Genomic DNA, 14,756 nt, shown 5'->3' on the forward strand with positions numbered 1-14,756 from the left:
TTCATCACAGCATTTTAAAAGAACTGAAGTAACTGAAAATCTTAACTATAAAGTAAAAGAACTTACAAATCTACGAAACTGGTCACATACCTCAAATTACACGCGTAAACCATTTCAGAAAGATTTTTGATTGTTTTCCTTATTTAAGAATGGCCAATATATATATATATTATACTGACCAGTGAAAATGCAACTCTTATTCAGCTCTTCTTTGAAAATTTTAAAGGAAATTTAATTGATTTAAGACTGCCCTCGGCCGAAAAAATGCAAGATAACATACAGTGAAAGTATATGTCTAAAAACAATTTGTATAAACTAGCAGATCAATACTCGAAGAATGTGCCCTGAGGTTAATTTAATTACTAGATGACAATTTGTACAGATAACCGAAGGTAAAATTATGTTTTAAATGATGGTGTCTTTTGCAGAGGGCTTGTGATTTACACGAATGACCATAGATACTAACTTTGCTTTTTTGTACGTTGAATTAGATTTGTCTAATAATAAAGTATGTAATTTTATGTATATCCCATTCGCATTTTAGTTTTTTTTTTTAACAGTGAATGGATACAACTGAAATGCGCAACAGTCAAATGAGTTTGATCTTTCAATATGTAAAAATGTATTCATGTTTGTAATAAAATAATCATATGATTTTGTGACTTTATATGCAAGAATAAAACAGCGATAATTATATCAAGGTAACAGATAAATATACAACGTAATGTCATTTAGTGACGAGAATAACTTAAACAATTTATTTATGTAGAATAACTCTGCAGCATATACAGAGGAGGATAGGACAGTTAAATGAGTAAAGTTTAATTATAACATCTTTGCAAGATAACATATACATGTACGAGTATGAGAACGTTTACAATTTTATTTAATTCATTGCAATCTAGTACCACTCCTAAAGGCCAAAAGACAATCTTGTGAAATGCTCAATACTACGACATGTTTTTGTCTTTATAACCAGATATTATACTTGTAAGTTTCGCAAATTAAAATGAGCTGCGTCACGACAAAACCAACATAGTGCGTTTGAGACCAGCATGGATCCAGACCAGCCTGCACATCCGCGCAGTCTGATCAGGATCCATGCTGTTCGCTGTCAGTTTCTCCGCTTGTAATAGAGTTGGTAAGCGAACAACATGGATCCTGTACCTCCATGCACTTTCCACGTAGTATTAGCAAACCATATGAATTTTGATTCAAGAGTAGGTCACTGTTCGGCGTCAATGAGAACCTAAATGTACAGTAACCTGAGACAATAATGAAAGGAGATAGCCCTTAAAAGGTCTGTTGGTGCAAAGCAAAGGGCCTGCATTACAAACTGTCTGTCTGTGCACGGGACTCACGTACACTAGCACACAATCCTTGCCGTTTCTGCCTACATGGTAGGTCCAATCACCTCCAATTTAGTCAGGACATCGACAGCTGGTCCTCTTTTCCTCTTAATTTTATAACAGGAAGCCAGCAGATGACATAAAGTTGGACACTAAGGCCTTCACATATGTCTTAGGGCCAATTTTAGCCAATTTTACAATTGTTGGACAGACAAAAATCATTTAAAGAAAAAAGACCTAATTTTTCTTCACAACCACATATTCGTCAAATTATGAACGATACTTCGACCGCAAAAATAACACAAAAACATGTATTGTCATTTGAGCTTACCTCAAGTTGTCTCCGAAGATTGATTTAGAAGAGAACATGTTCGTTAAGCTAACGGGCACATCTGTCAGGTACCAGTTGGATTAAGGTCACATTGCCCGTCCAAAATTAAGGGACCTTTATTTTGGCGACAACACTTTTAAGTACATTGAAGAGCAGCTGCCCGAATATAGACACACTAATATAGAGTCTTTCTTTTCAATCGTTTTTAGAGTTTTGTTTGTATAGAGTACGGTGGCCGAGTGGTTAAGGCGTTGGACTTAAGTTCCAATGGACGAATGTCCGCGTGGGTTCGAACCCCACCCGTACTATATACATTTTTATTTATTATGGAATGTCATCTAAACCTGATGAACAATTTATCAAAAGTATAAAAGTGGAAATTTACACTATGCTATCTAACACTATCATATATACTGTTTTATTCAACATTTTCAATAAATTTAGTATTGAATCTACACGAATAAATTATTTTATTAATCGCAAAATATTAATCAAATTAAGAATGGTTTACAGTTGATTTTTTCATAGACACGCCTACGAGTGTTGTTTAAAAAGTAATAGGACTACGGGATTAAGTCAGGACATCGGCAGATGGTCCCCAGTCGTAGACGAAGTAGAAGTCCCGAGAACGGGCAGAGTAATTTAAAGTTTTCTATCCGCCATGTCGCTAATCTACCTACGCCCTGTGCATTCCATGCAACGTGCACGCAGCAAAGGGGAAGAGCGAAGGACTGTCATGAAATCACACGTTTTGCACATTTATTTTGATTGGGCAATAAAACACAATACGTATAAAATATAATGGTACCATGAGGCGCCTCCAATTCAAATTATACGTTTTATGTAATACAAATTTACTTGGACATTTAGGCCCTCAAATAAGGGACATTTTTGGGGGATGGCAACACTTTTAAGTACATGAAAGGGCAGCTGCCCGAATATATACATACAGATATTGAGGTTTTCTTATATACTCAAAAATAAAGATGTATTTCTGTCTTTGTGTTTGTATAGAGTACGGTGGCCGAGTGGTTAAGGCGTTGGACTTAAGTTCCAATGGACGAATGTCCGCGTGGGTTCGAACCCCACCCGTACTATACATTTTTTTTATTATTATTATTATTCAATCATGAATTGTCATCTTAAACTGATTACACCAACAATTTATTTTAACTGTAAAATTGGAACTCTACACTTTGATATTTAACACTATCAATTGTGACAAATAAAGTTTGGTTTATGTTGTTAATACTGAATAAGTGTAGGTTCAATACTTTTAACAAGTTGAATGAAATAAAATCAAATGCTTGTCTCTAGCGAGCATAATATTGTTTTATTCAACATTTTCAATTTAATATTATTCAATTAAAGTGCAGTTTACAGTTATGTCATATATATTTAGTGAAAAAATCCGTACAATATGGTAACACATATCAATTCTGTGAAATTTTAAATAACAAGGTGCGCATCTTAACAAAAATAATAAGTATCATTATGAAAAATAAATACAAAATATAAAAAGTGACATTCTTTCAGAAAGTAATCACCCATGTGTTTTGGGTGAAATTATAACCAGGTCCTATTTTTGGAGACAAAACGAGAAAGAACTCGATCCACTCTTCAAAAACATTGATTTTTGAGCTATCTGGGAACTCAACGACATGGACTTATAAAATATTCTCTTCTACTAAGCACTGCATTTCTTTTATTGAATAAAATCGGGGGAAAGAACACTAATAATTACCTTGTATCATTATTACATTAATTTATTGATAACACGAGTAGCTCTAAAAACTTTGCTCAAAAACTGATTTGATGCGCTGCGCCAGATGCGTGTTACCATATTTATTCAATATGACAGGGTACCTTCGTTTAGCATTATAATTAATTTAATAAACGTATGCTCAAATTGAAGAAAATATTTTACGATCGCCGTACATATGTAAAGAAATAATATTCTGAATTTAATGGAATATTTAGACTCTTAGTCCTAATACTATTTGAACAACCCTCGTATATAATAACCATGTTTGTATATAACGCAATTGATTACACTAGTGTACCAGTTCGCTATTCATTTTACCTATCGCAACATTTCATTTTTGATAATCAAACACTCATACCAATCGGAATGTTCGGCTATTATGGCCGACGAAAAGGCTCGAAAAGTTGCAATTGCCCTTTCACAAAATCTGATTTCATTCCATAAGGGCGTCGCGCTTCGACATGGACGCCAAATATTGCTTTTAATAAATGGCTTTAATACTTCTGCGCCATAGTTTATGTGATAAAGCTGCTTATTATTTCCATTATTTCGTTTTAAAATTGAATATATAGTCCTGAATATACTTATGAATAAAATCATTTGTTTTTACTATACAGTGTCTTCTACTAAATATCACAAAGATAATAGTTCGAGGGTTTTTATTTGTTCCTTTTGAATGACAATTCCATTAAGCGTATAAAATAATTTCTTTCTAATGAAATTATATATATAATTATATATTGTTGAACAGCGGATAAAAAGTAAAAAACAAAATAAACAAACGAAAGGACCAACACATTGTTCATGTTATTATGGAAGCCTTGGAGGGTCACTTTTGAGTTTGGACTTACGGATGTTTTACTTTTGACTTTCGACTTTTGACTTTTGATTTGTGACTTTCGTCTTATGACTTTTGGCTAACCCGTTTTACACGTGCTTTAGAAGCTAAAAGCAGCAACTTTGGTTTCAGGTATGTTTTTTAAACGTTATAAATAATTTCATTGAGATTTGTCATGGAGGAGAGGATGTGTTAAGGAGGGAATTTAATTTTAATGTAATTTAATGTGACTGTGTGTTTTGTGCAATCTGCTATTTTTAAATATGTTCATTATATTAGTGCTTATACATTTTTGTCCTCATCACAAAATCTGTCCATGAGTAACAAACAAATAACTGTTTTACAAGTAGACAGGGGAAAAACAAATAACTGTTTTACAAGTAGACAGGGGATATAAGTTTTACGTCTTAAAATGGCATGGTGCACAGTATTAAACATGTATCGCAATTCAGCATTTTATTGAGCTAACACAGAATCAGTATTTCTCTAAAGTACTTAGATAGTGTTGACCAATTTCATAAAGAACGGCAAGTGCTATGTTCATACACACAAGTACAAAGTTAACTTATAATTGTGATCGAGCACCATTTGCATTTAGCATCAATGTCTAATTTTGTTGTATATTTTAACAATTGAGAAAAGAACACTTAAGAACAAACATAGATATAGGACCAGTTAGAACAAAATATCCTACTAGCATTTTAAATGTTATATTTTTTCGCACCTATCAATCTTTAAAAGACGGAGCTAAGAGATTTACCCATTTTATATACTATGAATGTATAAAGATTTAGATAAAAGATAAACTCTTATTTCAGACACAACTACTGGACAAAAGGTAACGAGGATGAAAACCTTGATGTTGATCTGTGTCTTCATCATTATACTGTTCGGCATTACCAAAGCTACCGTGCAAAGATACCTACCCTCAACATCTATAACAAACAAAACTCTGCTGATAATAGAGTACTTTCTGCTACGGCATCGCATTACGACGTCATTTAGTACAGTGAATATACTTTTTAAACGCTTAAATTTAAAACGGCGTAATGGAATATATACTCCTTTTGAGACTGTGTCTGATGTTATAAACAGAGGAATACAAACAAGTGGGCAATGCATAGGATACCGTAAAATATGGCGTAGGTTAATGCTGGATTACCACATGTAGGTCAAGGGGGACGACGTCATGGAAATAATGCGACCGCTTGATCCAGATGGTATTGAGATGCGGAAAGCTCATCGCTTATGCCGACGCGTATACTACGCCAAAGGACCAGTTTTATATGACATATGGATGGTTAAACTTAAACCATAAGGATTTTGTATCCATGGTGCTGTGAATGGGTATAGTAGAAAAATAATATAGTTAGAGGTTTCGGACTCAAATAACGACCCACACCTTATTGCAAGATGCTTTTTAGACACCTTAAATGAACATTATCAAGTCCCCCTAGCCAATACTATGTTGTGACGTTGGTACGGAAAACTGCGTTGCTTTACTATTGCAGCAATACTTCAGACACGATTCTACAGATCCGATTGCTGGTACTCGAAGCATTGTAGCTGGAAAAAGTACATCTAACCATCGCATTGAGAAGTGGTGGTGTACATTACGACAAAATGGAATCCATTGGTGGATTAATTTATTTTAAAGACTTACGCGATACATGTGTATTTAATGATCTGGACCCGATACAATATGAAAACTAAAAATTTTGCTTCATGGACCTCATACAAACCGAGTTAGATCGGATTGCACATGAAATAAGGCAACAAACCAGTTTTTCTGTTATTTGTGGTAAACCTGACACACTGATTTTTGTACCAGGTCTATATGAAACTCACGACTTCGGCAATGCAGTAAACTTGAGAGACGTATATATTTGCAAAGAACATGTATTCACGCCCAGAAAGACAATGTGGGGAATTCGTAGAATTAGCACTTCTTCTGAAGCCAGATCTATTGATGGCATTGGGCCCTGATTAAGCACTACAACTGTGTACCGAGTTGAACGATTTAATTTTGAGAATAGATTTATTATTAATACGCTTTGAAACAACTAATACTGAATTTTTTTTCGTGTTATTGATATATACTAGGTTACTATAGGTTATTTTTCAAAAAATGATGTTTTAAAATCGTAAAGACGATAGTCTACGATTTCACTTTATTATATGATTGTTTTAAGATATTGGTTTGTAAATATTGAGCAAATTACATTATATTTGTAAATTATCATTTAAGTTATAACCACTCTAATTTGCACTATAAGGCATTGTAAAATTGACAACATTGTTGAGTGGTATACCTAAAAGGACACTGTATGCAAATTTAAGCAAAAATTTACCGTACGGATTTGGAGTTGTAGGCATCATTATGAGTCAGAACATATACATTAAAAAGGCTTTTTAAAAGAAATACATGTATTGAAAGTCTGAAAAAAATATCCGTGTCATCTCATTTAAACATGTTTTGCAAGTGTTGTTTGTTTAGATGCAAATAATATCATTCTAGTAATGAACTATGCATGTTAAATGCATGACTATTCTCGACACGATAGAAATATGCATGGAAATGTTTTTCTACCCCACCTATTTGAACATTTTCTATCATTTCATTCTAAATTTAAAAAATCACTAAAATTACATTTAGTCAAAGGGCTTGTAAATAACCTTTCTAGAAGTAAATTGATTCATTCTGTGAAATATGGAGGGCTTTTACCGGCTAGTTTGTAATATATAAAGCATTGAAAATGTTATATGTCGTATTAGCTCTTAGATTTAGCATTAATTAGGCAATGAATATCTGTAAAAAAAATGATAATAATAGAAAACGAGCATATTTTTCCATCTAAATATAGCTAGAAAAATACAAAAATACTGAAGAAGAAAAAATGAAGAAAAAAAAGTTGGCTCCTTTGCGATTCGAACCCACAACCATCTGATTTCATGCAACTAATGTAAATACTCTTGAAATTGAGGAAGTGCATTAGGATGGTCATACCTTAACGGGTCATTTCTTAAACAGTCTTTGCATGTAATTTTTCAAGAAAAGCATACGTGTAGTGGGAATCTTCCTAAAGTTATTTAAAAAGTCAAATTTAAACACATTTATTGTACAAGTTAATGGTCCTTTTAAAGATTTCCAACTCAGCAGCCTGTAAATATTAATTTGTAACGTTTTTACATCACAATATATGTATGTGCAATTTTGTGACTTTTTACGTAAAATACATGCAGTATTTCTTTTTGTTTTTGGCATACGTATTACGAAAATAACTGCACTATATGAATCGACTTCTGGTTATATCTTTTCTTCAAGCCCTGGTTACAAAAAGGCTGCCCGACTAGGAATAGAACCTCGATCTCCCGCGTGACTGGCAGGGCACTTTCCACTATGTCAAATGTCACAGGGGGAGAAAGATATGCAGCCATACCGGGATTCTAACCCGGAACCCCTTACATGGCTAGTTCTGTCCCGACCGAGATTGCACATCATCTAAATCTACTAAAATTACTGAATAGATTCGTACCGTGACATATAAGTTATAAGTGAAATTTCAAGTATGTGTAATTAGATTCAAACGTCTTATTCATTCACAACAAATAGCAACCATACTTTATAGGATGTATTATAGTATTTAAAAGAAATATATATGATTTTTATTTCAAAAATAATAATTGATCTTTGTAATAAATGCTAACTTATTTTCTCGTTTTTTTTAGGATTTGCCTTGCGACTTTTCACTTAAAATTTATCACTTTTTACTTATGACTTTTATCTTTTGACTTTTGACTTATACCATTTGATGTTACTCTTTGCCCTGGTATAAACATTAGTTTTACTTGATTTTAGATTAATGCAAAATAAGCAAATTTGTGATACAATCACCAAACGTAAGGAGCACATCAGCCGAGAGAGGTGTTAAAATCATATAATATTTACAAGTACATTTATCCACTAGTAGAATCCTCATTTGTTGACAATTTATTATTGTAACTTTGTTATAACCAAAATAAACTTGCAATTTACCACCGGAATAAACAGTATTTAAATGTTACAGAGAATTGATTTATCTATGTAGAGATAGTGTTCCATTAAAATTATAAGTAAGAGGTTGAAATGAGCAAAGTGGAAACAAATAGCAATCACTATATAAGTAAACTGTGTGGAACCAGCCAACTCCCTCAACAGGCTACCTAAATATACATCTACCGAGGGACCACACTACCAAAGGTTTTTACCTCACGATCGTGACAAGTTGGCAGAGCTATCAATAATTCTTTGGAAAAAATGCGTTTAAACAGATAACAACAAGCATTTTTTATTCTACAACCGTGCTTTATTTTGTTTAACAAGATTGTTGTCTTATAAGAAAACAAATGTATTAGATATGCAAAAACAAACTGCATTTGAGCTTCATTATATTTAATTAAAAAAAGAGATAAGAAATACAGCATTTTTTTCTAAAATAGCACATATGCCTTACTTAAAAGCTTACACTAAGAAACAGTTTTAAAAAAACCCACTGAAATCAACAAAAACTTCAAGTATTTACGTCACAGAAGACATACATACATGCAATATTTCTACAAAACAACACATTGTTGATACGTTACTGATGAAAAACAAAGAAATCATGAGTGCTCTAACGAAGCTTTTGAAAACATAAGATAAATTAGGTAAACTGGCAATGCTAGAGTGCCTGTAATATTATTGAAGTCAGGATTTTTAAAATCATTGTCAGAGCGTTATTTCTTCATTTCTAAATGTTCATAAGTGAGAAAAAACAAACACAGTCTCTAGCTAAAAATTTCCTAGTTAACTTTAAGAAACTGTATACATTGTATAATGTATATATTAAATAACGTCTACAAGTTTTTTTGTTGTTTTTTTTTTTGAAGAATGACCTACTTTATATGCAATGGAAATCTCATAGTCTTTCGTAATTAGCATACCCGCAACCCACAGCATGTCGAAAAAGGGAATGTTTAACTTAGGAGAACGATTAAATGTTATAATCAAAAGTTTTGTTAACAACACAATGCACTCTGACTCGCCGAGATATATCTGCCAGTAAATTTAAATTGATGCCTTCAACAGTTTTTGAGATAATTATGAGTTTAACAAAATCTAAGTATGAAAAAACAAAACAAAAAAAAACAAAAAAACAAAGGGGAGTTTCTAAAATGTATGCTATGTATAGCTATGAAAGGAAGAAGTATGTTTCTTTCTGCCTCGCCAAGCTATATGAACATGCAAAGTTTGATTTCGATACCTTAGTTTTAAAATTTACAATGGCCAAATACTGAAAATTATGAAAGCCAGAATTATGAATTCATGATTCTTTACACTTTTCTCTGTCTCACAATGACCTGTCTATCGATCCAAGATTTATACCATATTTGAGATAAGGACAGTATAAAATAAACTAGCGGGACGTGACATTGCGTGGTTCCAATAAAGCGTCCACAATAAGTGGTGGGGTTAAAACTTGAAAATTATCGAGCGTCTGAAACAAGTGTGAAAAGGTAACACTCGTATTCCGAAAATGTCTTAATATTTCCATAGACAATAACAAATAAAACAAAATCACCAGTGTTTGGACACTTTGCATTTTCTAAACTGTACTATTTCCCACTCGGAACGAACGCTCTTTTTCAATGAAACCTTTAGTCTTCTAAACTGGCTCCGAAAACTTGACAAATATGTATTGCTGATGTCCTTGCAACTGCTTTGTAGTTGAAACCATTCGACAGCAAGCCCTTAATTTCTGCAGGTAGCTTTACTAGAATTTAAATTGAAAACATTTAAAGTATGTGTTATCTCAATTGAAATGAAATACATCAAAATGAAATACAAAAAAATCCTTAATACATAACTGTATACAAAAGTTTATATACAAATAACATGTACTTTGTACATGGTAGGTGTCCTAAGTTATTGATACTGAACAAGTGAATAAAGTTTCAATATTATATCATAACTGGTTTATGGGATCATATTTCATAAACCTTCTGACAAAACATTTTAGCTTTAAAATGGGCATAAGTATGTCAAATTGTGAGCCACTCATACGAAACTTGTTCATTGACCTTAGATGTCAACACTTAATATGTGTTTTAAGTTTCAAAGGAATCGCTAAAGTAGTTTTTGAGAAACCATTTTTCATGAAGATTCTAAACCATAAATTCAAAGCCGAAAAAGAGGCATAATTTGATAACAATGCAATACAGAGATTTCTAACTTAGAGCGTGTTCTAAACAAGTGTGTGAAAGTTCAAAGCTGTATGATTTATTGTTTTTAAAATACCATTTTTCATGAAACTTCTTAACTACAAATTTCTTAGTCAAAATAAGGCTTATAATTTGGTCTATATTCAATATAAGATGGACGAAGAAAAAACTACGGGTGAAAACCGATTGAAACTGCAGCAAACAACAATTCGAGACTGATTTTGGATTTAAAACTGGAACCCATATAAAAAAAAAAGCGTTTGATTCATACGCTGTATGTGCATTTGAGATTATATATGCCTGTTCCGGAAATCAAAATAAAAAATGGATATCCAATGCAATGCAATGCAAGCAAAGTATTTTCTTTTCTTAATCAATTAAAAAGACTTATATAAGAATAAGATTCTGTTCTTGCATATGAGCTCACATATTTTGTTTTTTAAATAAGTCTCCAGGAAATTTAGGTAAATGAACTTACCTCGTCTGAATCGTTGTCATATTCTGCCATATTTTCCTTGGAAATTATGAGGCAAGCACGTGGGGCAATAACAAAATCCATAAGTCAAAAATCAAAAGTCATAAATCAAAAGTCATAAATCAAAAGTCATAAGAAAAAAGTAAAATAAATCTATAAGTCGAAACTCAAAAGTGACCCTCCAAGGCTTCCATATGTTATATACCTATTTTTGTTACAAAATTTATAGAATATTTACGTCATTTTAACATACAATTTGTTTGATAAATTATAAAACGAATTTTCATACAAGGTTAAAGGAAGCGACAATATTCATTTCCATTATTTCAGTTATAAGTTATAAATAGAATGTAAGGATGTCATAAAAGATGCATTTTTGATATTTACAAATTGCAGAGCTTCGTGTAAAAAACTTATTTCTTCCATTTTGTTGCCATGGGTATACAAATTCGTCAGTGAATTTACAATAACTCTATGCGGATATTGTGTTTTCCTTTAAAACCCTTTATTCTTATTCTTAAAATAAAAAAGTACATTTGTTAGACAATAATGTCCCTTTATCAATTATAAATAAATTAGACTCAAACGCCCTGAGTAATTTATTTCCTATACTGCAGAATTGAGTTGTTGTTTTCAGATAAAACTTATTCAAATTATTATAATGTTTTTCATGATTAGCGAATGTGTTGGGATTTTTTAAAATGAAGTTTATTTGGTTCAAAAGGGCAGGAGTCATATTTTTGATTCGTCCGTTCCGAATCGAAAATGTCTGAAATTGTTATCATTTATTTTCTGTAAAATCACTTAATTGTCTCCCCGGTGATATAGAAATGTGATACGCCCGTCTGTCTGTCTTTCCGTCAGTCCGTCCGGATGTCCATTCGTCCGTCACACGTTCGTGTCCGGTCCATCACTATGTCACTTATCAAAGAAATTTGAAATAACTTTTCACAAATGTTTGTAATAATAAAACGATGTGTCATGCGCAACAACCAGACCCCTATCTACCTCTAAAGTCAAGGACACACTTAGTGATTTGGTCAACATTGTCTATTTTAGGGTATAAGTCGTGTTCGGTCCTTAACTTTCTTATCCATGAGGGGATTTTGAAAAGTTGCCTACCTCAAAAGTCAAGGTAGCAGTTGGAGGTCAAAGTTTGATATGGTCTATTGTAGGGTATATTTTGTTTCCAGTTAATAACTTTCTCATCCATTAAGGGATTTTTAAATACTTAGCACAAGTGACGGGGATGTTGGCAACTCTGTTAAAAACAACATTTAGAGCACCTACAAAACACTATACCTAAAAGGGCGTTTTTTAAAAAATTTATTCATTATTCCCTGAATGGGTTTTTGTGGCTCACACAAAAAAACAGAAACACATATATTTATATATTTTTCCCCATGACTTTGTGTCCGTCGCCGTTTTTGAGATGGAAAATGGGAAATTGGAAAGGGAAAAAAGGGCTTTAAAATGAAATTTTTTGAAAAATAATAAAAGAAATTGGGTTAAAATTACTCCCTTATATAATTAAATTAGTTTTTTTGGGGGTAAATTTAATACCCTTTTGAAAAATTTTAAAAACCTTTATTTCTCAAAATCGAATATTGTAATTTTCGAAATGTGACTCATTGGCTAATTGTCTTTATCCTATTTTGCTTTTGGTTGCTTTCTTGAAATGTTTACAGTTATAGTATGGAATCAAAATACTACTTTCATTTTGCCAGCTCTGACAAATAATTTCACATTCAGTACTCCATTTTTAGGCTTATAAGCATTGTTTCAATGTTATAAACAGTCCACAACTAATGTTTGCACTATTTGAGGACGGATATTTTCTCGTGCACAATATGCTTTTAACTAGTTAAACCATTATTTATAGCGCTGGCTTTATTGGAAAGACTCTCTCTCATATTGCAGGATATGCAGTGTTCGTCATACCATCATAATTAAAATACTTGAAAATTCAATTCTATCATTTAGGAACTCATTTGCAGCACATTTCAAAATTGTCCATTCTGCTTAATACAGAACAGCAAGGTACAGTTGAATGCCACGTAGACTGTATATGAGCCGCATCACGACAAAACCAACATAGTGCGTTGGCAACCAGCATGGATCCCGACCAGCCTACGCATCCGCGCAGTCTAATCAGGTTCCATGCTGTTCGCTTACAAACCCTACTACAAGTAGAGATACTGATATCGAACAGCATAGATCCTGATCTTTAGTGATAGTGATTCTAGTTACTTTAGTGATATTTCAGCTCATCTTAGCACAGAGTGCCAATGTGAACTCTTTGTGATTGTATAATGTCTGTTATTTGTACCTGAATCTTGTCAGCATTTTGCTTTAAAAAGATATGAGCCGCGTCATGACAAAACCAACATGATGGGTTTGCGACCAGCATGGATCCAGACCAGCCTGCGCATCCGCACAGTCTGATCAGGATCCATGCTGTTCGCTTTCAGTTTCTCTACTTGTAATAGGGATGGTAAGCGACTGCATGGATGCGCAGGCTGGTCTGGATCCATGCTGGTCGTTAAACCCATTATGTTGGTTTTGTCATGGCGCGGCTCATATGTTTAATCGTTAGAAACTAATACAGAAAACACAAGACTTGTAAGTCAAATCATAAAAACTGTCTTTATAATAGTTGATACATGTACATAAGCTTTAATAGTAAAGAAATTTTTTACTTTAAAAAGAATTAAGACGTTTTGGCCTGTTATTTAATTTCACTTTGCCACAAGTTTTATCACGGTTCTTAATACAAATTCGTGGTTTCGTGCGTCATTAATACATGAATGTAGATATATTTTGTTTTTAGATACCATGATACATTGGACTATTCAGAAAAACTATTTAAATCATTAGAATTTAATATATACCAGAATTATGTAAAGTAAATTCATTAGTCATATAAGTGGCATAACAGTTTTGCGAAAACATCGGGTATTTTAGTCTTTTCTTTCCTCCGGCTCTGTAAATAGACAGGGTTCACAGTAATTCAGTGGGCAGGGAGTGACCTCTTTGGACCGTTGGTTATAATGTAGGTGCTGGTATGGTTACTTTTCAAATTGCCATATATATATTAATAATCTTTGACCATACAATAAAAAAAGCCGGTTTTAATTAAGAATTTTATTATGAAATAGTTATAAAACTATTATGTAAGTACCTCGATTTTACTACAATTAACATTTTCACATTTTGATGATTAATAAGAGTGCATGTATATCATCTGAAAATAAATAACAGAAACGAGGTGTGATTTTCTTTACAATTATACGCCATAATATATTTTATTTGTTTAACATCTTCATTTAACAAACAAAGTTTTAAAAGTTTTAAAGTTCAATTATCACACGTTTTAAAAGTAAACTTAATCAGTAATAACACTTACAAATTGTTTTGCGAATGAAACAAACTATGTTTAAATCGATTCGTTATGAACATGTATATTTCAATACAATTTGTAACCAATACAATATTTTGTAGTTTACAAGGGATGTCGCGGTAATTCTTTGTGTTCTATTTACACAACAAAACTGCTTTCAATAATCTCAGGTTTTATGTTTTAAAAGTAAACTGCCTGTATTCAACTGTCATAATTCAAATGAATGCCTCAAAAAGTTTCATTGATATCACAGGACTTGATTTGAGCATATCTGTATTGCCTAAGAGTACATGTTTAACTTTTTATGCCTTACAAACAACAAAGTGGTTGTTTAAACAAATGATATCGATTCCTTGCA

General features: G+C 32.5%; 2 non-coding genes across 2 annotated transcripts; both read left to right on the forward strand.

Annotated features, from left to right (window-relative positions):
- Nucleotides 1-1,905: 1,905 nt before the first annotated feature.
- Nucleotides 1,906-1,988, forward strand: Trnal-uaa (transfer RNA leucine (anticodon UAA)). The gene has a single exon. It is a non-coding gene; the product is annotated as a tRNA-Leu (tRNA).
- A 706-nt stretch (nucleotides 1,989-2,694) lies between these two features.
- On the forward strand, nucleotides 2,695-2,777 carry Trnal-uaa (transfer RNA leucine (anticodon UAA)). The gene has a single exon. It is a non-coding gene; the product is annotated as a tRNA-Leu (tRNA).
- The last annotated feature ends 11,979 nt before the right edge of the window (nucleotides 2,778-14,756 follow it).

This window comes from Ruditapes philippinarum, unplaced genomic scaffold, assembly GCF_026571515.1.
Source record: "Ruditapes philippinarum isolate M1 unplaced genomic scaffold, ASM2657151v2 ctg7582_1_1_1_1, whole genome shotgun sequence".
Classification (NCBI taxonomy): Eukaryota; Metazoa; Mollusca; class Bivalvia; order Venerida; family Veneridae; genus Ruditapes; species Ruditapes philippinarum.